This window comes from Ranitomeya variabilis, chromosome 2 (genome assembly GCF_051348905.1).
Source record: "Ranitomeya variabilis isolate aRanVar5 chromosome 2, aRanVar5.hap1, whole genome shotgun sequence".
NCBI classification, from domain to species: domain Eukaryota; kingdom Metazoa; phylum Chordata; class Amphibia; order Anura; family Dendrobatidae; genus Ranitomeya; species Ranitomeya variabilis.
Genome location: NC_135233.1, coordinates 448,431,457 through 448,459,446, shown reverse-complemented (window position 1 = coordinate 448,459,446; position 27,990 = coordinate 448,431,457). Strand labels below are relative to the sequence as shown.

General features: G+C 44.0%; 1 protein-coding gene and 1 long non-coding RNA gene across 6 annotated transcripts in view; one reads left to right on the top strand and one right to left on the bottom strand.

The window, feature by feature from the left end:
* Positions 1–27,990, top strand: part of TEAD1 (TEA domain transcription factor 1) — a 345,319-nt gene that overhangs the window by 226,181 nt on the left and 91,148 nt on the right. The gene's annotated exons all lie outside the window — the stretch shown is intronic.
* LOC143806561 (uncharacterized) lies at positions 15–27,936 on the bottom strand. The gene is made up of 3 exons (XR_013221509.1): positions 27,912–27,936; positions 1,842–1,923; positions 15–677 (listed from the first exon to the last, which is right to left on the bottom strand). It is a non-coding gene; the product is annotated as an uncharacterized LOC143806561 (long non-coding RNA).

The window sequence follows — 27,990 nt, the reverse complement described above, 5'->3', positions numbered from 1 at the left end:
CCTTGGTTCTTATTGTTCAGGTATTTTTTTAAGAATTGTCCATACAGCTTTTTTTTTTATAGTTTGTGCAGAAAGACAGGTATAAACCCGAGACTCAGACAAAATGTGAAATACGGCGCAAAAAAAAAGTCACTTATCCAGTGTGTGTCCTTGCTTTCAAATGAAAGCGATGAAGGAAAAACACAACAACTACAATGTTGCTTACCACAGTGAACTGGAGGACAGAACTGTAAATTCCCTCAAACATATTGTAGTCAAGGCTAGAAAAATGTTGTGCGTAACCACACTGTACAGTAAAGATGTCCGTTTCTGAGCAAATGTTGCTTAATTTTAGATGAAGCTGAAAAAAAAAATTCCCGCAACCTTGTTTTCAATTGGACCAACATTACTGATCATAGATTACTTTTTAAGAAAATCTGCAGTATTTAAATTCTGCTAGAGTGTCACGCTGCTGCAATGCAGGTAGGTGCAGGCTCCACTAGATGGCAGTAGCGTGGAAGCAGGACTGCACCTAAACAGAGCTGGCCTGCAGTGCAGCAGTGAGGCTACCACAAGAGGCAGCAAAATAGTCAAACAAGCCAGGTCAGATCCTAGACTCTAGCGCAGTACCAAAGGAATAAGCAAACTCACGGTCAGAGACAAGCCAGGGGATCAGTAACGGTCAGGAACGGATAAGCCTGAAGACAAAAGACAGAAGCAGGTCAGGATACAAGCCAAGTCAAAAACCAGGGAGTAAGCACACTAAAGGGAAACATTGAGTCAAGACAGGAATAGGGGAAAACAGAGACACTGGTTCAGACAGCAAACACAGCAGGACAAATAAGAGCAATCGGAGTCAGCTACAGCAGCCCTAGGCAAAAACTATAACTGACATCGGCTGCAGGAAGCAGCGGCGATAAATAGCCAACCTGAGGCTGGGAAAGGTTAACTCTTGCCATGACCAGACCGGGAAACAGGGAAAAAAGGACTCAAAACCCGGTCTGGATCATGACAGTGAGAATATTTTTAAGTATTCTAGGTTTTTATCCAAACCATTTAACAATTATTCCACAGAAAAATGCTGTTTCAATGTAATTATTTTTTCAAACAAATAATCACTTTCTGTATTGATCCTGAGTTACATCCTGTATTATACTCCAGAGCTGCACTCACTATTCTGCTGGTGCAGTCACTGTGTACATACATTACATTACTAATCCTGAGTTACATCCTGTATTATACCCCAGAGCTGCACTCACTATTCTGCTGGTGCAGTCACTGTGTACATACATTACATTACTGATCCTGAGTTACATCCTGTATTATACTCCAGAGCTGCACTCACTATTCTGCTGGTGCAGTCACTGTGTACATACATTACATTACTGATCCTGAGTTACATCCTGTATTATACTCCAGAGCTGCACTCACTATTCTGCTGGTGCAGTCACTGTGTGCATACATTACATTACTAATCCTGAGTTACATCCTGTATTATACCCCAGAGCTGCACTCACTATTCTGCTGGTGCAGTCACTGTGTACATACATTATATTACTGATCCTGTACTGATCCTGAGTTACATCCTGTATTATACCCCAGAGCTGCACTCACTATTCTGGTGCAGTGACTGTGTACATACATTACATTACTGATCCTGAGTTACATCCTGTATTATACCCCAGAGCTGCACTCACTATTCTGGTGCAGTGACTGTGTACATACATTACATTACTGATCCCGAGTTACATCCTGCATTATACCCCAGAGCTGCACTCACTGTTCTGCTGGTGCAGTCACTGTGTACATATATTACTTTTCCTGATCACTTCTAAATCTTAATAAAAATAGACTGTACTCACGCTGCCATCACAGGTTTGGTTTGCAGGTTGTTTTCCTTTAATATTAACAGGAAGAATGCTGCTTCGTTCTTCACGATTCTTCCTGTCAAAAAAGCAGACACCATTTTGGAAATCTGAGTAATACTATTCTAGGTTAATTTGGTCCCCCACAGCACCATTAGAGAGTGTTTTATGGCAGATTCAGTGCTGTCTCTGCTTTTATTCGGGAGAGGAGAGTAAACAGTGGCACACACTCAACCCCCCTCTTTAACCACACATTTTAAAAAATAATAATGAAAATAATCCTCAGCTGTCAGTATTTTATATGACCCCACTTAACAAACCACTTTAATATATATACCGCAATTGTTTTTTTTTAATGTACACCCCACACGAGATCTACCTTTAGGCTATATGCACACGTTCCGGGTTGGTGTGCGGATTTTTCTGCACCGTTTTTGCAAAATCCGCAGGTAAAACGCACTGCGGACTACCTGCGGATTTACCTCGGATTTCCTGCGGTTTTTGTGCGGATGTAAAACTGCGGAATCCGCACAAAGAATTGACATGCTGCTGAAAATACAACGCAGCGTTTTCGTGCGATATTTTCTGCAGCATGTGCACTGCAGATTTCATTTTCCATAGGTTTACATGGTACTGTACAACGCATGGAAAAATGCTGCGAATCTGCAGCGGCCAATCTGCTGCGGATCTGCAGCAAAATCCGCAACGTGTGCACATACCCTTAAACAAATTCTGCCCATTACCACCACTCCTAGCACACAGACCCTCACCAGTTGATTTCTAACTCCTAGACCAGGGATCAGCAACTTAATGACACTGGTTGTCAGACTACATCTCCCAGCATTCTCTGGCAGCTGGGCAGACATTTTGGGATTTGGTAGCTGTCAGAGCAGCTGGAGTGTCCGACATTGTGGAGCCCTGTGATGGACTCATAAAGGCATTGAGGGTTTATTTTTCAATGTCTAATTAAAATTGTTTAGCAAAGTCTTACTGATAACGTTACACAGTTTTGTGATTTGTAATGACAATCAGAGGTTATCCTCCGCTTTCTCAGAGTCCTGAATGACAAATCTGCATACTTGTGATGGGATTGAACTCCACTGCAAACCTCCCAATTCATGTGTCAAAAGGCAAATAATACTTTTAACCTCAATTTTTTTTCTTTCAAATGTGAGTAAGAAAGTCCTTCTGCTCATCACTCCTTGTCTGGGAACTTCTAAAATGAATAGGATTATAGGTATTCTGGCACATATCGAGGATTTCTATCTATACCTAAAAATGGAAAGGAAGCATTGCTGAAATGTTCTCCTCTTACCTATAGGCTATGGGCGCCTGTGTGGACTTGCAGCTGTGTTTTGACATTGTTGTAATTGTGCCTCTGTGGTCATACATCCAGAAAACAGAGAAGAAATCCTGCAGAAAATGTTTGTCAGGAATGGGAAAAAAAATACGAAATAAAAATGTACAACTAGATTGTTCCTCCATTCTGTCTATTCCAGGCATCACTATGTAAAGCTGTGAGGCATTATCTTTCTAAAGGAGGGAAATCGAGTCAGACAAAGGGTTAAATTATCGATAAACACATCTGTTGTCCATTGCCATCTTGATACAGATGCATTTTATCTGCATAGTTTGTAAGTCACCCATTTGTGGTCAGTGTCTGATCATATTATGACCAGGATGAATGATTAGTACTAATCATTCACTTTTTTTCTTTTTAAGCTGCAAACAGAAGCAAGTCTGGTCTGTGGTTGAACTTTTTTTATTAACTTGTCTGAGACGCAGCACAGACTAATGGTATTGATTATAGACATTTTGTGGCTTGGTGACTATGGAAAATATGGGACCCGAGTTTAAGGAACTGTCGAGGGCCAATTATAATCTACTTATTAGACCACTGCTTGAAAGGAGTCTAGAAAGCGGCTATAAATGTTTCACTTTGTGTGATCTAAAAACCATGCCAATTTTATTGACCCAAGCGTCAAATGAAGGAGCGTCACAAATACTGCGCTAGGAATGAAGCCATGTAATTTCATTAGTAGATTTACCCCAGTGTAGATCAGAGCATTTGACTATAGGACCATTTTAAGGGTATACTCAAACACAGCAGAATTTGTTATAGAATTGTGCCCCATTCGGCTGAGCCTTGCAGAAATCTGATCACAGATGAAAACTGATTTCTAGTTTCAAGAATTCTTGACGCAGAATCTGCCCTTATTGTGGGGTCTTCTGGTGGGTGATGCAGATAACTCCCATTGCACATATTGTACATTTCTCATATAGGACTATTTTATTTTTCTTCTATCTGAATGTCTGTGCAACAGGAACACGGTCAATCCTGATAGACATTATGTGGATATTCATATGAACAGAATCCCATTCAGTCTCTGCAAGTATTGAATTCCTATTGACCCCAATTTCCAGCAGTGTCTCTCTATACGTGGCCATCTTTATATGAATCCTCCCCCTCAAGAGTCTTGTAGCTGCTAAATTGGATTTGTCAGTGAATAAAATGTCAGCTGCTTCAGGACGGGTGCACAATTGCCGCTCTGCTCCCTCCTTTGTAGGCAGAGTTTCAATAACAATTCACGGATTTTAGAAGTTGCAGGGATCATTGTGATTTGGAGGGAAGCATTGAGGAGAGTACTGAGTAAGCTGTGCACAGCTGGTTAGCAGCAGGCGTTCACTACAAGGGGAGGTCACACCTAGTTCATCCTGCTGTTTCACTGCTGATTGACGGCCATGAAACAATAATATAATTAAACAAAGCGCGTGAAACGTACAAAGGCTCATTTCAATTTCCATCTTTTAAATGAAAGAAGAAAAAAGGCCACGCAGAGCAGAGGATAATTATTCTTCAGTGCATCGCTTTATTCTGGGGTGTAACAGGTGGAAACCCAACAGCTCCTACAATAAGGATGTTTGTTTGTTTTTTTTCTTGCAGAGATGTGTGTATACATATGTATGTTTACATGTACAAGTCAGCTGGGATATGTGGATATAAGAGAGGAGAGTCTTTCTATCAGGACCATTTATCCTCTATGAACCAAAAATAATAGTGCAAAAAGACCCTCTGAACACTCAACTCAAACTGTGCCATATAATACCATACATATCCTGCAGTGTCCATTTGCAACTACCCCCTGACGGGTTCTCATTTAGAGAAGGGAAATGTCCAAAGTGGCTTTTTTTCTCCATAATTTACTTTTGCTTACTAAGCTGCCACTTTTAGTGTAGTAGAAGTGTATTCGTCGTACAAATAAGTTTAAGCTGAGTCCTCCTAACTCTCTTATGTGGTCTATTCACAAAACGCTTACATCCCAATTTGATGGCACTGTGTGAATAAACCTTACATGTTTGAGAATGTTCTTTGTTATATAAAAGTGGTACAATCATAAATTATATGTACAGAAAGAAATAAACAGGTAAGTGATTGGTTAGGTGTGGATAGTTAAAATGTGAGGATTTGTGTAGACATGGTTTACAAGATACTCCATGGCCATGTGTGAAAACATTAAGAAAAGGGGCACTGTAGCATTGTGCTTGAAATGAAAAAAACAGAAAAAAAACAAATATATATATATATATATATATATATATATATATATATATATATATATATATATATATATATATATATATATATTATACCATATCTCCACCTTCAGGGTGTGGCTTGAGGGAGTTAAATGTCCAGCCAGTTTTGTTTTCTCTGTTGTGAGAAGAAAGGAATCCTCCATACTGAAGCTCCTGTGAGAGCTGCCATAGTTGTTATCCCAAAAGTACTGGCGAGACTGTGTATAAACATTTTACTTTCTTTTGAGCCAGACAGGCTGTTGTTTGTTACCAGTTTCAGTTCCTGGTTTATGATGCAATAAACCACCCAGAGTCTTTAACCAAATGTGGTCCCCTGTCTACCCCCAGGAGCAGCTAAAGGCCCCGTCTCACTAAGCGATTTACCAACGATCACGACCAGCGATACGACCTGGCCGTGATCGTTGGTAAGTCGCTGTGTGGTCGCTGGGGAGCTGTCACACAGACCGCTCTCTCCAGCGACCAACGATCAGGGGAACGACTTCGGCATCGTTGAAACTGTCTTCAACGATGCCGAAGTCCCCCTGCAGCACCCGGGTAACCAGGGTAAACATCGGGTTACTAAGCGCAGGGCCGCGCTTAGTAACCCGATGTTTACCCTGGTTACCAAAAAAAAACAAACAGTACATACTCGCCTTTCGGTGTCCAGGTCCCTTGCCGTCTGCTTCCTGCTCTGACTGAGATCCGGCCGTACAGTGAGAGCGCAGCGGTGACGTCACCGCTGCGCTCTGCTCTCACTGTACGGCGGCTCAGTCAGAGCAGGAAGCAGACGGCAAGGGACCTGGACACCGAAAGGCGAGTATGTACTGTTTGTTTTTTTTGGTAACCAGGGTAAACATCGGGTTACTAAGCGCGGCCCTGCGCTTAGTAACCCGATGTTTACCCTGGTTACCAGTGAAGACATCGCTGGATCGGTGTCACACACACCGATTCAGCGATGTCAGCGGGGCCTCAACGACCAAAAAAAGGTCCAGGCCATTCCGACACGACCAGCGATCTCGCAGCAGGGGCCTGATCGCTGGTACGTGTCACACATAGCGAGATCGCTATGGAGGTCGCTGTTGCGTCACAAAACTTGTGACTCAGCAGCGATCTCGCTAGCGATCTCGCTATGTGAGACGGGGCCTTTAGCCTGTTGACCCCTCACAATATATAGAGATAGCTATCTATCTTGGAGTGTGTGTGTGTGTGTGTATATAGGCCCCGTCTCACATAGCGAGATCGCTAGCGAGATCGCTGCTGAGTCACAAGTTTTGTGACGCAACAGCGACCTCAGTAGCGATCTCGCTATGTGTGACACATACCAGCGACCAGGCCCCTGCTGTGAGATCGCTGGTCGTGTCGGAATGGCCTGGGCCGTTTTTTGGTCGTTGAGGTCCCGCTGACATCGCTGAATCGGTGTGTGTGACACCGATCCAGCGATGTCTTCACTGGTAACCAGGGTAAACATCGGGTTACTAAGCGCAGGGCCGCGCTTAGTAACCCGATGTTTACCCTGGTTACCAGCGTAAATGTAAAAAAAACAAACAGTACATACTCACCATCTGATGTCCGTCAGGTCCCTTGCCGTCTGCTTCCCACACTGACTGAGCGCCGCAAAGTGAAAGTGAAAGTACAGCACAGCGGTGACGTCACCGCTGCGCTCTGCTCTCACTGTACGGCGGCACTCAGTCAGAGCAGGAAGCAGACGGCAAGGGACCTGACGGACATCAGATGGTGAGTATGTACTGTTTTTTTTTTTTTTTTGGTAACCAGGGTAAACATCGGGTTACTAAGCGCGGCCCTGCGCTTAGTAACCCGATGTTTACCCTGGTTACCCGGGTGCTGCAGGGGGACTTCGGCATCGTTGAAGACAGTTTCAACGATGCCGAAGTCGTTCCCCTGATCGTTGGTCGCTGGAGAGAGAGGTCTGTGTGACAGCTCCCCAGCGACCACACAACGACTTACCAACGATCACGGCCAGGTCGTATCGCTGGTCGTGATAGTTGGTAAATCGCTATGTGTGACGGGGCCTTATGTGCGTATGTGTGTATATATATATGTGTATATATATATATATATATATATATATGTGTATATATATATATATATATATATATATATATATATATATATATATACAGGTCCTTCTCAAAAAATTAGCATATAGTGTTAAATTTCATTATTTACCATAATGTAATGATTACAATTAAACTTTCATATATTATAGATTCATTATCCACCAACTGAAATTTGTCAGGTCTTTTATTGTTTTAATACTGATGATTTTGGCCTACAACTCCTGATAACTCAAAAAACCTGTCTCAATAAATTAGCATATCAAGAAAAGGTTCTCTAAACGACCTATTACCCTAATCTTCTGAATCAACTAATTAACTCTAAACACATGCAAAAGATACCTGAGGCTTTTAAAAACTCCCTGCCTGGTTCATTACTCAAAACCCCCATCATGGGTAAGACTAACGACCTGACAGATGTCAAGAAGGTCATCATTGACACCCTCAAGCAAGAGGGTAAGACCCAGAAAGAAATTTCTCAACAAATAGGCTGTTCCCAGAGTGCTGTATCAAGGCACCTCAATGGTAAGTCTGTTGGAAGGAAACAATGTGGCAGAAAACGCTGTACAACGAGAAGAGGTGACCGGACCCTGAGGAAGATTGTGGAGAAGGACCGATTCCAGACCTTGGGGAACCTGAGGAAGCAGTGGACTGAGTCTGGTGTGGAAACATCCAGAGCCACCGTGCACAGGCGTGTGCAGGAAATGGGCTACAGGTGCCGCATTCCCCAGGTAAAGCCACTTTTGAACCATAAACAGCGGCAGAAGCGCCTGACCTGGTACTTTTTTCTGATGAAAGCAAATTTTGCATGTCATTCGGAAATCAAGATGCCAGAGTCTGGAGGAAGACTGGGGAGAAGGAAATGCCAAAATGCCTGAAGTCCAGTGTCAAGTACCCACAGTCAGTGATGGTGTGGGGTGCCATGTCAGCTGCTGGTGTTGGTCCACTGTGTTTCATCAAGGGCAGGGTCAATGCAGCTAGCTATCAGGAGATTTTGGAGCACTTCATGCTTCCATCGGCTGAAATGCTTTATGGAGATGAAGATTTCATTTTTCAGCACGACCTGGCACCTGCTCACAGTGCCAAAACCACTGGTAAATGGTTTACTGACCATGGTATTACTGTGCTCAATTGGCCTGCCAACTCTCCTGACCTGAACCCCATAGAGAATCTGTGGGATATTGTGAAGAGAAAGTTGAGAGACGCAAGACCCAACACTCTGGATGAGCTTAAGGCCGCTATTGAAGCATCCTGGACCTCCATAACATCTCAGCAGTGTCACAGGCTGATTGCCTCCATGCCACGCCGCATTGCAGCAGTCATTTCTGCCAAAGGATTCCCGACCAAGTATTGAGTGCATAACTGAACATTATTATTTGATGGTTTTTTTGTTTGTTATTAAAAAACACTTTTATTTGATTGGACGGGTGAAATATGCTAATTTATTGAGACAGGTTTTTTGGGTTATCAGGAGTTGTAGGCGAAAATCATCAGTATTAAAACAATAAAAGACCTGACAAATTTCAGTTGGTGGATAATGAATCTATAATATATGAAAGTTTAATTGTAATCATTACATTATGGTAAATAATGAAATTTAACACTATATGCTAATTTTTTGAGAAGGACCTGTATATATATATATATATATATCTATATATATATATATATATATATCTATATATATATATATATATATATATATCTATATCTCATACCAAAGTTAAGGGTCACTTAGAAATTTCCGTGTTTTTGAAAGAAAAGCACAGTTTGTTCCAATGAAGCTAACATTAAATGATTCAGAAATACACTCTATACATTGTTAATGTGGTAAATGACTATTCTAGCTGCAAACGTCTGGTTTGTAATGCAATATCTTCATAGGTGTATAGAGGCCCATTTCCAACAACCATTACTCTATAGTGTTCTTATGGTACTTTGTGCTTGCTAACTGTGTAAGAAAGCTAAATTGATGGTTAGAATACCCTTGAAAACCCTTGTGCAAGTATGTTAGCACAGCTTAAAACAGTTTGGCTGATAAGAGAACCTATAAACCTGACCTTCCTTTGAGCTAGCTGAGAATCTGGAGCATTACATTTGTTGGTTCCATTAACCCCTTCACGCCACGGCCCTTTTTCGTTTTTGCGTTTTCGTTTTTCGCTCCCCTCCTTCCCAGAGCCATGACTTTTTTATTTTTCCGTCAATATTGTCATGTGGGGGCTTATTTTTTGCGGGACGAGTTGTACTTTTGAACGACACCATTGGTTTTACCATGTCTTGTACTAGAAAACTGGAAAAAAAATTCCAAGTGTGGTGAAATTGCAAAAAAGTGCAATCCCACACTTGTTTTTTGTTTGGCTTTTTTCCTAGGTTCACTAAATGCTAAAACTGACCTGATATTATGATTGATTCTCCAGGTCATTACGAATTCATAGACACCAAACATGTCTAGGTAAATTTTTTGTGATCTGGGCTTATTTTGCAGATACGTTCATTTGATCGCCCGTTATTGCATTTTAATGCAATGTTGCGGCGACAAAAAAAAACATAATTCTGGTGTTTCTAATTTTTTTCTTGCTACGCTGTTTAGCGATCAGGTTAATGCTTTTCTGATTCTGAACGCGGCAATACCAAATATGTGTAGGTTTGATTTTTTTTGTTTGTTTTATTTTGGATGGGGCGAAAAGGGGGTGATTTAAATGCCGCGGCCGGAAGCGGTCGTTAAATACCGCTGGCAGCGGCATTTAACAGGTTAATGGCGGCGGGTGAGTCGCGATTTCAGCCGCCGCTATTGCGCGCACATATCAGCTGTACAAAACAGCTGACATGTCGCGACTTTGATGTGGGCTCACCGCCGGAGCCCACATCAAAGGGGGAGACACAACATGCACCGTACTAGTACGGCGCATGTCGTGAAGGGGTTAAACTCTCAAAATGGCCAGAAAAAATAACTTTCATGTGAAACTGGACAGTTTATTCTTGTTCTTAGAAATAAAGCCTGTTCCATGCGAGGAATTGCCAAGAAACTGAAGATTTCCTACAATGGTGTGTACTACTCCCTTCAGAGGAGAGCACAAGCAGGCTCTAACCAGAGTAGAAAGAGAAGTGGGAGGCCCCGCTGCACAACTGAGCAAGAAGACAAGTACATTAGTCTGTAGTTTGAGAAATCGACGCCTCACAGGTCCTCAACTGGCAGCTTCATTAAATAGTGCATGCAAAACGCCAGTGTCAACGTCTACAGTGAAGAGGCGACTCCGGGATGCTGGCCTTCAGGGCAGAATGGCAAAGGAAAACCATATCAGAGACTGGCTAATAAAAGGAAAAGATTAATATGGGCAAAAGAACACAAACATTGGACAGAGGAAGATGGGTAAAAAAAAGTGTTATGGACAGACGAATCCAAGTTTGAGGTGTTTGGATCACACAGAAGAACATTTGTGAGACGCAGAACAACTGAAAAGATGCTGGAAGAGTGTCTGACGCCATCTGTAAAGCATGGTGGAGGTAATGTGATGGTCTGGGGTTGCTTTAGTGCTGGTAAAGTGGGAGATCTGTACAAGGTAAAAGGGATTTTGAATAAGGAAGCCTATCACTCCATTTTGCAACTTCCAATTTCATCCTACAACAGGACAATGACCCAAAGCACACCTCCAAATTATGCAAGAACTATTTAGGGAAGAAGCAGGCAGCTGGTATTCTATCTGTAATGGAGCGGCCAGTGCAGTCACCAGATCTCAGCCCCATTGAGCTGTTGTGGGGACAGCTTGACTGGTGCGCAAAAAGTGCCCATCAAGCCAAACCAACTTGTGGAGGGGCTTCTGGAAGCATGGGGTGAAATTTCTCCAGATTACCTCAGCAAATTAACTGCTAGAATGCCAAAAGTCTGCAATGCTGGAATTGCTGCAAAGGGAGCATTCTTTGACGAAAGCAAAGTTTGAAGGAGAAAATTATTTCAAATAAAAATCTTTTTTTCGAACCTTGTCAATGTCTGGACTAGATTTTCAATTCATTTGGCAACTCATTTGATTAATAAAAAAAATGAGTTTTCATGGAAAACACAAAATTGTCTGGGTGACCCTAAGCTTTGAAACCGTTGTGTATTAAAAATTACCAAAAGCTTGGACACACCTTCTCATTTAAAGATTTTTCTCTATTTTCATGACTATGAAAATTGTACATTCACACTGAAGGTATCAAAGCTATGAATTAACATGTGGAATTATATACTAAACAAAAAAGTGTGAAACTGAAATTATGTCTTATATTCTAGGTTCTTCAAAGTAGCCACCTTTTGCTTTGACTGCTTTGCACACTCTTGGCATTCTCTTGATGGGCTTCAAGAGGTAGTCACCAGGAATGGTCTTCCAACAATCTTGAAGGAGTTCCCAGAGATGCTTAGCACTTGTTGGCCCTTTTGCCTTCACTCTGCGGTCCAGCTCACCCCAAACCATCTCGATTGGGTTCAGGTCTGGTGACTGTGGAGGCCAGGTCATCTGGCTAGCACCCCATCACTCTCCTTCTTGGTGAAATAGCCCTTACACAGCCTGGAGGTGTTTGGGGTCATTGTCCTGTTGAAAAATAAATGATGGTCCAACTAAATGCAAACCGGATGGAATAGCATGCCGCTGCAAGATGCTGTGGTAGCCATGCTGGTTCAGTATGCCTTCAATAATGAATAAATCCCCAACAGTGTCACCAGCAAAGCACCATCACACCTCCTCCTCCATGCTTCACGGTGGGAACCAGGCATGTAAAGTCTACCCGTTCACCTTTTCTGCTTCGCACAAAGACACAGTGGTTGGAACCAAAGATCTCAAATTTGGACTCATCAGACCAAAGCACAGATTTCCACTGGCCTAATGTCCATTCCTTGTGTTCTTTAGCCTAAACAAGTCTCTTCTGCTTGTTGCCTGTCCTTAGCAGTGGTTTCCTAGCAGCTATTTTACCATGAAGGCCTGCTGCACAAAGTCTCCTCTTAACAGTTGTTGTAGAGATGTGTCTGCTGCTAGAACTCTGTGTGGCATTGACCTGGTCTCTCTAATCTGAGCCGCTGTTAACCTGTGATTTCTGAGGCTGGTGACTCGGATAAACTTATCCTCAGAAGCAGAGGTGACTCTTGATCTTCCTTTCCTGGGGCAGTCCTCATGTGAGCTGGTTTTTTTGTAGCGCTTGATGGTTTTTGCCACTGCACTTGGGGACACTTTCAAAGTTTTCCCAATTTTTCGGACTGACTGACCTTCATTTCTTAAAGTACCGTATTTTCTGGTGTATAAGACGACTGGGCGTATAAGACGACCCCCAACTTTTCCATATAAAATATGGAATTTGGGATATACCCGCTGTATAAGACGGGGGTCATCTTATACGCCCAGTCATCTTATACGGCGTGTGGTTCCCAGGGTCTGAAGGAGAGGAGACTCTCCTTCAGGCCCTGGGATCCATATTCATGTAAAAAATAAAGAATAAAAATAAAAAATACGGTCTTGTGATTGGTCCGTGACCGCTCATGTGACCGGTCACCTGACCGTGACGTCATCCAAGGTCTTTCACGCTCTGCAATTCTTATGCCAGGCTTATCGGAGGGGTGAGTATATCCAAATTTTTTAATTGTTTTTCTTTATTTTTTACATGAATATGGATCCCAGGGCCTGAAGGAGAGTTTCCTCTCCTTCAGACCCTGGGAACATCCAGGATCGCTCCCTGCACACGCCGTACCCGGCGTATAAGACGACCCCCGACTTTTGGGACAATTTTTAGGGGTTAAAAAGTCGTCTTATACGCCGGAAAATACGGTAATGATGGCCATCCGTTTTTCTTTACTTAGCTGCTTTTTTCTTGCCATAGAATTTGTATTAACAGTCTATTCAGTAGGACTATCAGCTGTGTATCCACCAGACTTCTGCACAACACAACTGATGGTCCCAACCCCATTTATAAGGCAAGAAATCCTACTTATTAAACCTGACAAGGACACACCTGTGAAGTGAAAACCATTCCCGGTGACTACCTCTTGAAGCTCATCAAGAGAATGCGAAGAGTGTGCAAAGCAGTCATCAAAGCAAAAGGTGGCTACTTTGAAGAACCTAGAATATAAGACATTATTTCAGTTGTTTCACACTTTTTTGTTAAGTATATAATTCCACATTTGTTAATTCATAGTTTTGATGCCTTCAGTGTGAATGTACAATTTTTATAGTCATGAAAATACAGAAAAATCTTTCAGTGAGAAGATGTGTCCAAACTTTTGGTCTGTACTGTATATATACACACTGCTAAAAAAAAAACAATTAAACAGAGACACGACAACGGTCAGCATAGTACAAAAAATCCCCAAAGAAAACCTAAAGCGAAGTATGGCTATGCTGATAAACGTAGGGACTAAATAAACAAACTAGTCGCTAATTACATAAAAAAAGAGGAGTGGGTCAAAAGACCAAAAAAAAAACGACCCAAAATTCACAGATACCAATATATAAATAATCTTTATTAGAAAACATTTTTTAAAATGAAAACCGGTAGGGGCATGGCGCACAAAAAACACTGCACAGTCGTGTATAGCTACCAAGGGCGCACGGAACCGAGAAACCAAACATCCATGATAGAACTATAATTTAGCAGAGAACCATACATTCCCCATAGGGGGTGAGATAACATATAATGTATAATATAACATACTGCAAGATGGATGCACCATCTCAAAGTAAATAATACAATATATACTAAGTGCTCATTACCTCAAAATAGGATGCGAGACTTCCAGGGTCCGTGCGCCCACCCCGACGCGCGTTTCAGTAACACCTTCCTCAGGGGGTAAATTAAAAAAATAAATGGAACACTAAAATACCACATCCTAGACATCACTGAATGAAATATTTCAGTTGCAAATCTTTATTTCATAGTGGAATGCGTTGAGAACGATAAAACATAAAAATGATCAATGTAAAGCAAAATTAATATCCCATGGAGGTCTTGATTTGTAATGATGCGCAAAATTAAAGTGGAAAATCAAATTACAGGCTGATCCAACTTCAGTGGAAATGCCTCAAGACAAGGAAATGATGCTCAGTAGTGTGTGTTGCCTTCATGTGCCTGTATGATCTCCCTACAACACCTGGGCATGCTCCTGATGAGGCGAAGGATAGTCTCCTAAGGGATTTCCTCCCAGACCTGGACTAAAGCATCCGCTTACTCCTGGACAGTCGGGTGCAACGTGACGTTGGTGGATGATGCGAGACATGATGTCCCAGATGTGTTCAATCGGATTCAGGTCTAGAGAACGGGCGGGCCAGTCCATAGCTTCAATGTTTTCATCTTGCAGGAACTGCTGACACACTCCAGCCACATGGGGTCTGGCATTGTCCTGCATTAGGAGGAACCCAGGGCCAACCGCACCAGCATATGGTCTCACAAGGGGTCTGAGGATCTCATCTCGGTACCTAATGGCAGTCAGGCTACCTCTGGCGAGCGCAGGGAGGGCTCTGTGGACCTCTAAAAAAAAAATGCCACACCATTACTGACCCACTGTCAAACCGGTCATCCTGAAGGATGTTGCAGGCAGCAAATCGCGCTCCATGGCGTCTCCCGACTGTCACGTCTGTCATGTGCTCAGTGAACCTGCTTTCACCTGTGAAGAGCACAGGGCGCCAGTGGCGAATTTGCCAATCCTGGTGTTCTGTGGCAAATTCCAAGAATCCTGCATGGTGTTGGGCTGTGAGCACAACCCCCATCTATGGACGTCGGGCACTCACCCCATTCTCATGGAGTCTGTTTCTAACAGTTTGTGCAGACACTTGCACATTTCTGGCCTGCTGGAGATCATTTTGCAGGGCTCCTCCTGTTCCTCCTTGCACAAAGGCTGAGGTAGCGGTCCTGCTGCTGGGTTGTTGCCCTCCTACGGCCCCCTCCATGTCTCCTGGTGTACTGGCCTGTCCTGGTAGTGCCTTCAGCCTCTGGACACTACGCTGACAGACACAGCAAACCTTATTGCCACAGCTCGCATTGATGTGCGATACTAGATGAGCTGAACTACCTGAGCCACTTGTGTGGGTTGTAGAGTCCGTCTCATGCTACCACGAGTGTGAAAGCACAACCAACATTCAAAAGTGACCAAAACATCAGCCAGAAAGCATTGGTACTGTTGTTTGTGTTCCCCTTATTTTTTTTGAGCAGTCTGTAATAAATAAATAAATATATATATATATATATATATATATATATATATATATATATATATATATATATTTTGTATTATACACTGTGTATGTATGCATATATGCACACACCCTCCAGGATAAATTCAGATGTGTGAAACTGGCCTAATTAATGTAGGATAAGACACTTCTGAAGGATAAACTACTGTAACCTCCTCTACAGATATTACTTCAGACTAGTGAACTTGTTTGCTAATGGTGATACTGAATTTTGGGTGGAGAGGTCTTATCCATTTCTTCCCTCTTCAGGCTAGCGCCCGAGGTGTTACTGACTGAGATGGAGTGCATTCCCATTTTTGCTCCTTGAGTTATTGAGTGCCATCTCCCTCTCTCCTCATGAGCTCCCTTCTCTGGTTCCTTTAACTTTTGTTTAACCCCTTAGTGACGGAGCCAAATTTTTGAAATCTGACCAGTGTCACTTTGTGGTAATAACTCTGCAACGCTTCAACAAATCCCAGTGATTTTGAGACTGTTTTTTCGTGACGCATTATACTTTATGATAATGGTACATTTAGGTCAATATGTTTTGTGCTTATTTATAAAAAAAATATCAAAAATTTGAGAAAAATGTTAAAAAATTAGCAATTTTCTAAATTTGAATGATTATCCCTTTAATCCAGATGGTCATACCACAGCAAACCATTAATAACATTTCCCATATGTCGGCTTTACATCAGTATCATTTGTAAAATGTTGTTTTATTTTGTTAGCATTTTAGGAGGTTTAAAAATGTAGCAGCAATTTTTCATTTTTTCAAGGAAATTTACTATTTTTTTTTTAGAGACTTATCCATGTTTGAAGTGACTTTAGGGGTCACATATATTGGGAAACCCCCAAACATGATACCATTTTAAAAACAGCACCCCCTGACATATCAAAACCTGCTGTCAGGTAGTTTATTAACCCTTCGGGTGCTTTACAGGAATTAATGCAAAGTGCTATGAGAGAAATGAAAATGTATTTTTACCACCTAAATGCCTCTAACTTCTGAACAGATTACTACTGCCGTTAGACTCTAAGGCGGCTATTTGGTCATTAATTGCCATGGCAAACATCAGGACAACACAATCATAATCTGAGGGCACCAATTGGGATAAAGAGGAAGCCCCCACACTCTGTTAACCATTTATAATGATGTAGTCACTATTGACAGCAGCATCTAAGGGGTTAAACAGAATTGGACGGTGCAAACACTGATCGTGGCTGATGCAGAAAGTTGTCAGCTATAGTGTACAGCCGACAGCTGCTGGATTGTTACCTGTATGGGGATGCTATTCCCTTCTATGTCAGGTCAGTTAAAAGACGTATTGGCTGTCATTAAGGGGTTAATGTTCTCTTGAGCATAAATATAGATATGATGAAACGTTTTTACAAGCCATTGTTTCCACTGATAAAACCTGACTGACTGGCCCTTTGAACCCATTTCCTCAGTGCTGGTTGATGCTGTATGTGCGGGTCAAGTACACAGCAGATTGCACACTCTGGTTTTGTGCAGGAGATTTTATTTGTTGCTAATCTCTATTTTAGTGGGATGTTTGGTTTTTTTTTTCCTCTACCTTTAGAGAGCCGCTTCCCTTTCAGATTTGGAGTCTAGGATACTACACAGAAAAGTGCTTTGAGTGGCAAAGTCCTGCTGAGCATTTTTTTTTTCCAAGCCCATGAAAAGAATGAATAATTCAGCAGTAAGCATGCCTACAGCCGCCCATTTAGGAGCTTTGATCTGCGAATCAGGTGGCCGCTTGAATGCCCTTATTGTCATGTTATGTGTACACAGAGTGTGAATTATTGAAAATAGTGAGGCCTGAGCCTCATCTGGTAGAGATTACAGTGCAGGCATGCTGGGTGATGGCTGTAATAGAAAGTCCCCAGATGCTGTTCATTGGCCCTTGTCACATGACCTCCTGCAGTGAAGCCCCCTCAGCACAGAGTGCCCGGACCGATCAGACCTCCCCTCCCATACACAGCAGTGTGAGCTCTCTACCAAAGCACCTGCTTGTAATATTTTCACTATTCTGTTCTTATTGTGTACCCTACTTACTGCCTGGAACTACTTAACTCGTCTGTGACTTCCAAAACTCAATCTACCCTCCCCTCCCCTTTTTTTTTCTTTTTCTTGGAGCTTCAAAGACTCTTTATGACTAAGAGGATTTTGTTGTAATGTGAAGGAGAAGCTTAGATTTCAGAAGCGTGCTCATTGGCCTTTATGATGGGTGAGGCGGGAGATTCAAGATAGAGTTGGGATGACCGTTTTAGCTGTTGCTGTGAAAATGGATCACAATGCAGAAACTTGAATCCCTAAATCGGTGAAAACTTCTGAGTGGTTGGTTATTCGGGAGGCTCCTTGATGCTTTTGATTTGCACACACAAACTGTTAGGTAAGGATTCCTAGAATTCTGCCACATTTGTGATTGCTACGGACCAACCACATCTAGTAAGAAGCGTGGAGAAGAGAGTTGGGTGCAGTATCCCAGTGCAAGGGAGAAGAGAAGCTTCCTTACACCTAGACATATTGAGTAATCTAGCAAGGAAACTTTGCTAGATTACTCAATGAGTGTGTGTGTGTGTGTATATATACTAGTGATGAGCGAGTTTACTCGTTGCTCGGGTTTTCCCCGAGCACGCTCGGGTAACCACCGAGTATTTATGACTGTTCGGAGATATAGTTTTCATCACGGCAGCTGAATAATTTACAGCTATTAACAAGGCAGATTACATGTGGGGGTTGCCCGGTTGCTAGGGAATCCCCACATGTAATCAAGCAGGCTAGTAGCTGTAAATTATTAATCTGCCGCGATGAAAACTAAATCTCCGAGCAGTCATAAATACTCGGAGGTTACCAGAGCGTGATCAGGCAAAACCCGAGCAACGAGTACACTCGCTGATCACGAATATATACATATATAATATTTCTTTATTTACTATGTTTATTGTACTCATTATTGTACTCATTATTCACACAGGTATAGCTTCCCACCTCTGCTTGCTGTCCATGTCTCATCTGCTGCATTAGAATTAATGGTATAGCTTCCCACCTCTGCTTGCTGTCCATGTCTCATCTGCTGCATTAGAATTAATGGTATAGCTTCCCACCTCTGCTTGCTGTCCATGTCTCATCTGCTGCATTAGAATTAATGGTATAGCTTCCCACCTCTGCTTGCTGTCCATGTCTCATCTGCTGCATTAGAATTAATGGTATAGCTTCCCACCTCTGCTTGCTGTCCATGTCTCATCTGCTGCATTAGAATTAATGGTATAGCTTCCCACCTCTGCTTGCTGTCCATGTCTCATCTGCTGCATTAGAATTAATGGTATAGCTTCCCACCTCTGCTTGCTGTCCATGTCTCATCTGCTGCATTAGAATTAATGGTATAGCTTCCCACCTCTGCTTGCTGTCCATGTCTCATCTGCCACTATACCATCTATCAACTTATTTTAATGTGCCTGCGTAATGTTTGGTATAATTCATTGGTTGTATTGTAGGATGTAATCACTGTTTGATGTATATCAATTACTGTGGCCACTCTAGATACAATCAGGTGAAGGTGTTATAGCATGTTGCCAGCCACAATGCCTTTGATCATTTAACCACCCCCTGGTGTGCTGGCCCCAGCTGCCAAATTATCCCCACCCTGGTCCCATAATCCATCTCTTCTGACCCATCACTGGACTATAAATGTAGAACCATCCTTAGGGGGGCACGCTAGTGGGGGTGCACGCGTCACATAAGCAAAGCGTCACGGAAGATAAGCGTCGGGATACCGCAGTTATTCCATGGCAGTTAGTCAGGGCAGGAGTCAGGTAAACCACACTCTCTTTTCCCTTCTCACCATGTGCTTTATTCCTATCCTCCTATGCTCCCTTGCAATCCACATTCACCGCCCAATCCCCCCTCCACCACGACTCATACACATCAGCTCCTCACTGCTTCCCTCTCCCATGTACAGCTCCCATGCACTTCTCACCTTCCTGAAAAACCTCAGCCCATCTTACCCAAACACACTGCACAAAAAAACTACAAACACTTCAAAAAACTACTTGCTTTTTATCTTGTTACTCCTACTGATTTCGGGGGACATATCCCCCAACCCCGGTCCCCCATCCCCCAACCTCAACTGCTACCCTATCTCATATCAAAACCATACTAACCTTATTAATATTACTTGCACTCCCTCACCTCTCCCTTTCAATTGTGCCCTTTGGAATCCACGGTCTGTATGTAACAAGCTCCCTTTCCTGCACAACTACTTTCTGAACAACTCTCTCAATCTGTTGGCCCTCACTGAAACCTGGATCCAAGACTCTGACACTGTCTCCCCTGCTGCCATTTCCCATGGTGGCTTACAATTCTCCCATTCCCCAAGACCCACTAACAGACCTGGTGGTGGAGTCGGCATACTCTTGTCCCCCCAATGCACGTTCCAGGTTATACCCCCAGTTGTTTCACTTTCATTCCCTTCTTTTGAGGTCCACACCATCAGGCTCTTCCGTCCCCTCTCCCTCAGAGTAGCGGTCATATACCGGCCCCCAGGCTCACCTACCCACTTCCTGGACGACTTCTCAGCCTGGCTGCCGCACTTCATGTCCTCAGAATTACCAACCCTTATCCTGGGAGACTTCAACATTCCCATTAACAGCCCCACGTCCACATCTGCATCCCAGCTTCTATCACTAACCACTTCTCTCGGCCTCTCACAGCTCTCAACCTCTGAAACACACAAAGACGGTAACACCCTGGACCTGGTCTTTGTCCGGCTCTGTTCAATTCCCCACCTCGATAACTCACCACTTCCCCTCTCTGACCACAACATTCTCTCCTTCACACTCACAATTCCTCGCCCACCCCAGCACTCTCCTACCTACCACACATTCAGAAATCTACATGCTATTAATCCTCACACACTTTCAGACTCCTTACACTCATCACTGTCCCCAGTCTCCTCTTGTCCCTGTCCTGATCTGGCTGTACATTACTTCAATGACACTCTTAGAAGCACCCTAGACCAAGTAGCTCCCCTCACCTTCAGAACCTCCAAACAGAGTGAAACAGCCCTGGCTCACATCGCAAACCCGATTCCTCCAGCGATGCTCCAGGTGTGCTGAACGCTTATGGAGGAAAACTCGCACCCCAGAAGACTTCTTGCACTTCAAATTTATGTTAAGGACCTATAACTCTGCCCTTCACCTTGCCAAACAGACCTACTTCACCACCCTGATCTCCTCACTATCCAACAACCCCAAGAAACTTTTTGACACATTTCACTCCCTCCTCAGGCCAAAAGCACAAGACCCTATCACAGACATTTGTGCTGATGACCTGGCCTCCCACTTTATAGAGAAAATAGATAACATCCGTCAGGAAATCCGCTCCCAGACACCAAGTGCAATGACTCCCATTCCTCCCTGCATCTCCCCTGGCTCACTCTCCACATTCGATCCCATCACAGAAGAAGAAGTCTCCAAGCTCCTCTCCTCTTCTCGTCCGACTACATGCACCACCGACCCCATTCCCTCACACCTCCTCCAGTCTCTCTCTCCAGTCGTCACAACTCACCTAACTGCAATCTTTAATCTCTCCCTCTCCTCTGGCATTTTCCCCTCCTCCTTCAAACACTCTATCATTACTCCATTACTAAAAAAACCCACCCTTGACCCATCATGTGCAAACAACTACAGACCGGTCTCCAATCTACCCTTCATCTCAAAACTCCTGGAGCGCCTAGTCTACTCCCGCCTTACCAGTTACCTCTCCACTCATTCCCTCCTAGACCCTTCACAGTCCGGGTTCCGCCCCCTACATTCAACAGAAACTGCACTCATCAAGGTGACCAATGACCTTCTGACAGCAAAATGTAACGGTGACCACTCTCTGCTCATTCTCCTCGATCTTTCTGCAGCTTTCGACACTGTTGACCACCCTCTCCTACTCTCTAGGCTCCAGTCACTAGGCATTAAGGACACTGCTCTCTCCTGGTTCTCTTCCTATCTTTCTGAACGCTCCTTCAGTGTTCTGTTCTCCGGCTCCACTTCATCTCCTCTTCCTCTCACTGTCGGGGTACCTCAGGGCTCAGTCCTTGGCCCCCTTCTCTTCTCCCTCTACACGGCCCCAATTGGACAGACCATCAGCAGATTTGGCTTTCAGTACCATCTTTATGCTGATGACACACAACTATACACGTCAGCCCCTGACCTTACCCCCGCTGTACTACAGAACGCCACTGACTGTCTGTCTGCAGTCTCTAACATCATGTCCGCTCTCTATCTGAAGCTCAACCTCTCCAAAACTGAACTTCTTCTGCTCCCGCCTTCTACTAACCTCCCTAAATCTGACATTTCCCTCTCTGTGGGTGGCACCATAACACCCCGGCAGCAGGCACGCTGTCTGGGTGTCATGTTTGACTCTGATCTCTCCTTCACCTCCCACATACAATCTCTTGCCCGCTCGTGCCGCTTACACCTAAAGAACATCTCTAGAATCCGCCCTTTTCTCACCATGGAGACAACAAAAACTCTCACTGTCGCCCTAATCCACTCCCGTCTGGACTACTGTAACTCTCTTTTAATTGGCCTCCCCCTCACGCGACTTTCCCCTCTCCAGTCTATCCTTAATGCAGCAGCCAGGGTCGTCCATCTGGCTAATCGTTACTCGGACGTGTCCGCTCTTCGCCAGTCATTACACTGGCTGCCCATTCATTACAGGATACAATTCAAAGTACTTGTTCTCACCCACAAAGCTCTCCACAGTGCGGCACCCCCTTACATCTCCTCCCTCATTTCTGTCTATCGGCCTAACCGACCTCTGCGCTCTGCAAACGACTTTCGACTAACCTCTGCACTAATCCGTACCTCCCACTCCCGACTCCAAGACTTCTCCCGTGCTGCGCCAATCCTCTGGAATGCTCTACCCCAAGATATTAGGACCATCCACAACTTGCATAGCTTTAGGCGCTCACTCAAAACTCATTTGTTCAGAGCGGCCTATCGCGTTCCCTAATCAGTCATTTTATGTTTGTGTGTGTGTGTAGCCCATTCACTATCTCACCTACCCCCCACCCCCTGAAGATGGCTGGACCATCATTGTAAATACACACCTGTACTTTGTATCTCCCCACCTCATTGTAGATTGTAAGCTCTCACGAGCAGGGTCGTCTTATTTTGCTTTATTGCTGTATTGTTAACATTGTTACCTATGACTGTTGTGTTTGAAACTGTTAAACTGTAAAGCGCTGCGGAATATGTTGGCGCTATATAAATAAAGATTATTATTATTATTATTATTATTATTATTATTATTATTACCATTATTCCTACTATATTTTCTTATTTTAGGCCAGTATGTTTTGCTGAGATATAAGTGACTAGGCAGAAGTGCTCGCTGTTCTAGTAGGCACTGTCTGCACAGATTATTGCAGTGTTATGTAATAGTGTATCGTGTTGCACCACACAAGTGTCAGATCAATGTTGTTTGCACTATGTACCTTGGCAGTTTTAGGTCATTGTTCAGTCCCTTCATATGTTTCTGGATAGTAATGTCTGTGAACTCATCTTATATTTACTCTCTAAGGTAACTAGAAATTCTCAGTGTTCCAGGTAGACAAATTGATGTTTACACAGTCACAGGCGACCGGGACTGAGCAGGACAACAATCCTTGACATCCTGCATACCATGTAATCCATTTATTGTACATCCCCTTTTAAATAACCTGAAAGTAGGAAGCGATGTGCAGTATTTTACGGTTATAAGACCTGAATCTCACGTGCTGTACTTCATAATAAAACGTTGAGTCAGGTAGGATCTTTTTTGGCATCTGAATGTTATTTTCTTCCTATGTGGTCCAGCTATACTGACTGGCTAATTGTTCACCTTATTGTTGCATTGTTTCACTGGAAACCTTTTTATATGTGGTTATGTTTATGCATTGGCTTAAATAGTCATTTTTATTTGAGTTTACCCTAGGAGAACTGGTCATCAGGTACAAAGTGGCGAGGCTTAGCCTTTTTTATTTATTTATTCCCCTCAGTATGCCAATTTTTATCTTTTGTTAATCCACCATATGGCTCCAGAGATTTTGTGGTGTTTACAAGGGGGTTGGCTCACATGACTCTCTGGGGATGTGTTTTTAGGCTGCTTTGCATAACTTCACTGTACATAAAAAAAAAAATCCTGTATCTGTAGCTTGCAGAATGCTTGCATTTTCCAAGCGATCTGTAGCATCACTTGGAAAACCGATTGACAGGTTGGTCAGACTTGTCAAACATAGTATTTGACAAGTGTGACCAATTTGTGATAACCTGTGAGACTGCACATCATCACAGGTCATTGCCTCAAAGCATCACTGGGAACGGAAGCATCGCGAGGAGCGGGAACGCTGCGAGGGACGCCGGAAGGTGAGAATATCACGATTTATTATTTTAAATTTTTTATTTTTTTTTAACAATTATATGGTTCCCAGGGCCTGGAGGAAAGTCTCCTCTCTTCCACCCTGGGTACCAACCGCACATGATCCGCTTACTTCCCACATGGTGGGCATAGCCACATGCGGAAAGTAAGCGGATAAATGCATTCCTATGTGTTCGGAATCCCTGCGATTCCACACAAGGAATGAACATGCTGCTTTTTTTTCCGGAATGCGATTCCGCCGTGGAAAAAAATGCAACATTTGCACAAAAATTGCGGATTGTATTCTAATAATAGGATGCTTAATGTATGCATTTTTTAGCGTTTTAATAGAGAAAAACCGCGTCAAAAATGCGAAAAATCCTGAACGTGTGCACATAGCCTAAAGAAAAAAAAAGCCTGAATACTCAAAAAGCAGTGGGAATTAAAATATGTGCCAAAACACACTATTTAACTTGGTGACAGGTCCTAAGTAGTGATGAGCGAATATACTCGGTATTCGAGATTTCTCGAGCACGCTCGGGTGACCTCCGAGTATTTGTAAGTACTCTGAGATTTAGTTTTCAGTGCCGCAGCTGAATGATTTACAGCTACTAGCCACCATAAGTACATGTGGGGGTTGCCTGGTTGCTAGGGAATCCCCACATGTACTTATGGTGGCTAGTAGCTGTAAATCATTCAGCTGCGGCTCTGAAAACAAATTCTCCGAGTACTTACAAATACTCCGAGGACCCCCGAGGGTGCTTGGGAAATCTCTTTCTGTCTGTCACGGAAATCCCAAGTCGCTGATTGGTCGCGGCAAAACAGCCACGACCAATCAGCGACGGGCACAGTCCGGCGGCATAATGGCCGCTCCTTACTCCCCGCAGTCAGTGCCCGCTCCATACTCCCCTCCAGTCAGCGCTCACACAGGGTTAATGGCAGCGTTAACCGACCGCGTTATGCCGTGGTGTAACGCACTCAGTTAACGCTGCTATTAACCCTGTGTGACCAACTTTTTACTATTGATGCTGCCTATGCAGCATCAATAGTAAAAAGATCTAATGTTAAAAATAATAATAAAAAACAAAAAATAGTTATATACTCACCGTCCGTCGGCCCCTTGGATCCAGAACCGGCCTTTCCCGCTCCTCGAGACGCCCTGATGACCGCTCCATGCATTGCGATCTCGCAAGATAATGACATAGCGGTCTCGCAAGACCGCTACGTCATCATCTCGCGAGACCGCAATGCACTCTTGGGACCGAAGAGCGCGAGGAGCATCGGTAAACGCTTCGCCTGGAACCGGGGACCAACGGAAGGTGACTATAAAACTATTTTTTTTATTTTAATTCTTTTTTTAACAGGGATATGGTTCCCCACATTGCTATATACTACGTGGGCTGTGCAATATACTACGTGGGCTGTGCAGTATGCTGCGTGGGCTGTGCAGTATGCTGCGTGGGCTGTGCAGTATGCTGCGTGGGCTGTGCAGTATGCTGCGTGGGCTGTGCAGTATGCTGCGTGGGCTGTGCAGTATGCTGCGTGGGCTGTGCAGTATGCTGCGTGGGCTGTGCAGTATGCTGCGTGGGCTGTGCAGTATGCTGCGTGAGCTGTGCAGTATGCTGCGTGGGCTGTGCAGTATGCTGCGTGGGCTGTGCAGTATGCTGCGTGGGCTGTGCAGTATGCTGCGTGGGCTGTGCAGTATGCTGCGCGGGCTGTGCAGTATGCTGCGCGGGCTGTGCAGTATGCTGCGCGGGCTGTGCAGTATGCTGCGCGGGCTGTGCAGTATGCTGCGCGGGCTGTGCAGTATGCTGCGCGGGCTGTGCAGTATGCTGCGCGGGCTGTGCAGTATGCTGCGCGGGCTGTGCAGTATGCTGCGCGGGCTGTGCAGTATGCTGCGCGGGCTGTGCAGTATGCTGCGCGGGCTGTGCAGTATGCTGCGCGGGCTGTGCAGTATGCTGCGCGGGCTGTGCAGTATGCTGCGCGGGCTGTGCAGTATGCTGCGCGGGCTGTGCAGTATGCTGCGCGGGCTGTGCAAGGCTACGTTCACATTTGCGTTGTGCGCCGCAGCGTCGGCGCCGCAACGCACAACGCAAACAAAAACGCAGCAAAATGCATGCACAACGCTGCGTTTTGCGCCGCATGCGTCCTTTTTTTGATTGATTTTGGACGCAGCAAAAATGCAACTTGCTGCGTCCTCTGCGCCCGGACGCGGGCGCCGCAGGGACGCATGCGGCGCAAAACGCAAGTGCGACGCATGTCCATGCGCCCCCATGTTAAATATAGGGGTGCATGACGCATGCGGCGGCGCCCGACGCTGCGGCGCAGACCGCAAATGTGAACGTAGCCTTATATACTCCGCGGGCTGTGTTATATACTCCGTGGGCTTTGTTATATACTCTGTGGGCTGTGTTATATACTCCGTGGCCGGCCGCGAATTGGCGCGGGATTTGAACCACACTTCGCTAATTGGTCGCCGCCGGCCGAATCCTGTGTATTCAATGTATTATTCTAAAATCTTCATAAATAAACTACATACATATTCTAGAATACCCGATGCGTTAGAATCGGGCTACCATCTAGTTTTTATATAAAGCTATTTACACCTTGAGCATCTGATAAGTATATAGGAGGGCTTCCTAAGCCTAAATCCTCATGACATCCATCTACTTTCCACATCCAATGCAATCGAGCTTTAAACTTCTTAAACTGTGTATTTGAAAATGAAAGAAACAATGCAAGAATGATACATACAAATTATTCTTGCAGATTCGTAACAGAGAAGTCATTGGTTAGATGAAGGACCCATTTGGTCAAGCCGACAGCGGCCGTTGAATGACCGCCAACATTTAATCTCTTGACTAGATAAGCTGACCAGACTTCTGTGCACACGGGATGACTATTTTTCTGTGCATCTAGAATCTCTGCTTTATTTGCAGCAGGGCTGTGAGGTCAGTAAGCTAAAACTCCCGACTCCTCAATTTCTCTGACTCCCAACTCCGACTTCACAGAACTGATCACTACTGAGCATGTACATAAAGTGCACCACAGGTTCATCGCAACTAAAAGCTGAGATCCTTAGATCAGGAATAGAACAGACATTTCATTCAAGTTTCCCAAATTGTTATGATGACATTTACAGCACATACTGCATTGAACTACTGTACCCAATTTATTATACATTTTAGGAGTCCGACTCCCCACCCCCAAATGGACACGGACTCCATGACTGTCTCCACAGCACTGATTGGCAGCACATCCACAGGGCAATGTGCTGCCGATAACAATTATTTTAATGCTGGAATAAGCGATCCAATTATGTGATGAACACGCTTTCTGCTCATTTGTAGAGTATTGCTGGCATGTTTACATAAGCCGATAATCGGTGAATAAGCACTCTAACAAACACTCATTTCTGATTATCGGCTCTTCTAAATGAGCCTTGGCTCAACCGCAGCAGATATCTACCTCGGATTGTTGCCTCTGATCCTCTTGTAAATAAATGCCAGATTCTCCATAGACAAATCCTCAGCATATGTACAGTAAAGAACCGCAGCAAGGTACAAGTACTGTGAATGAGTTGTGCACAACTGCACTGTGAAAATATCATTAATACGGTAGATCAACAAATGGCATCTACAAAAAATTGTACACTGTCTAATAGCTGGAATGAGTTCAAAGGGACAATTTAGTAGACAATTGCGGGTTCCCTTTAGAGTGCATCAAATACATTGGGCCTCATGGAAGAAAAAAAAGCAGATTACAGCTCTCTGGTACTGGTCTGTAACCCGTGGCTTTTGCTTTTGCAAAACTAAAATACTTAGCATACCTGAATATCTGCAAGTATCTTGCTGGTTGGGAGTTTTTGTCACAGCTGCAGAGCTGCCGGCAACAGATCATTGCTTCTA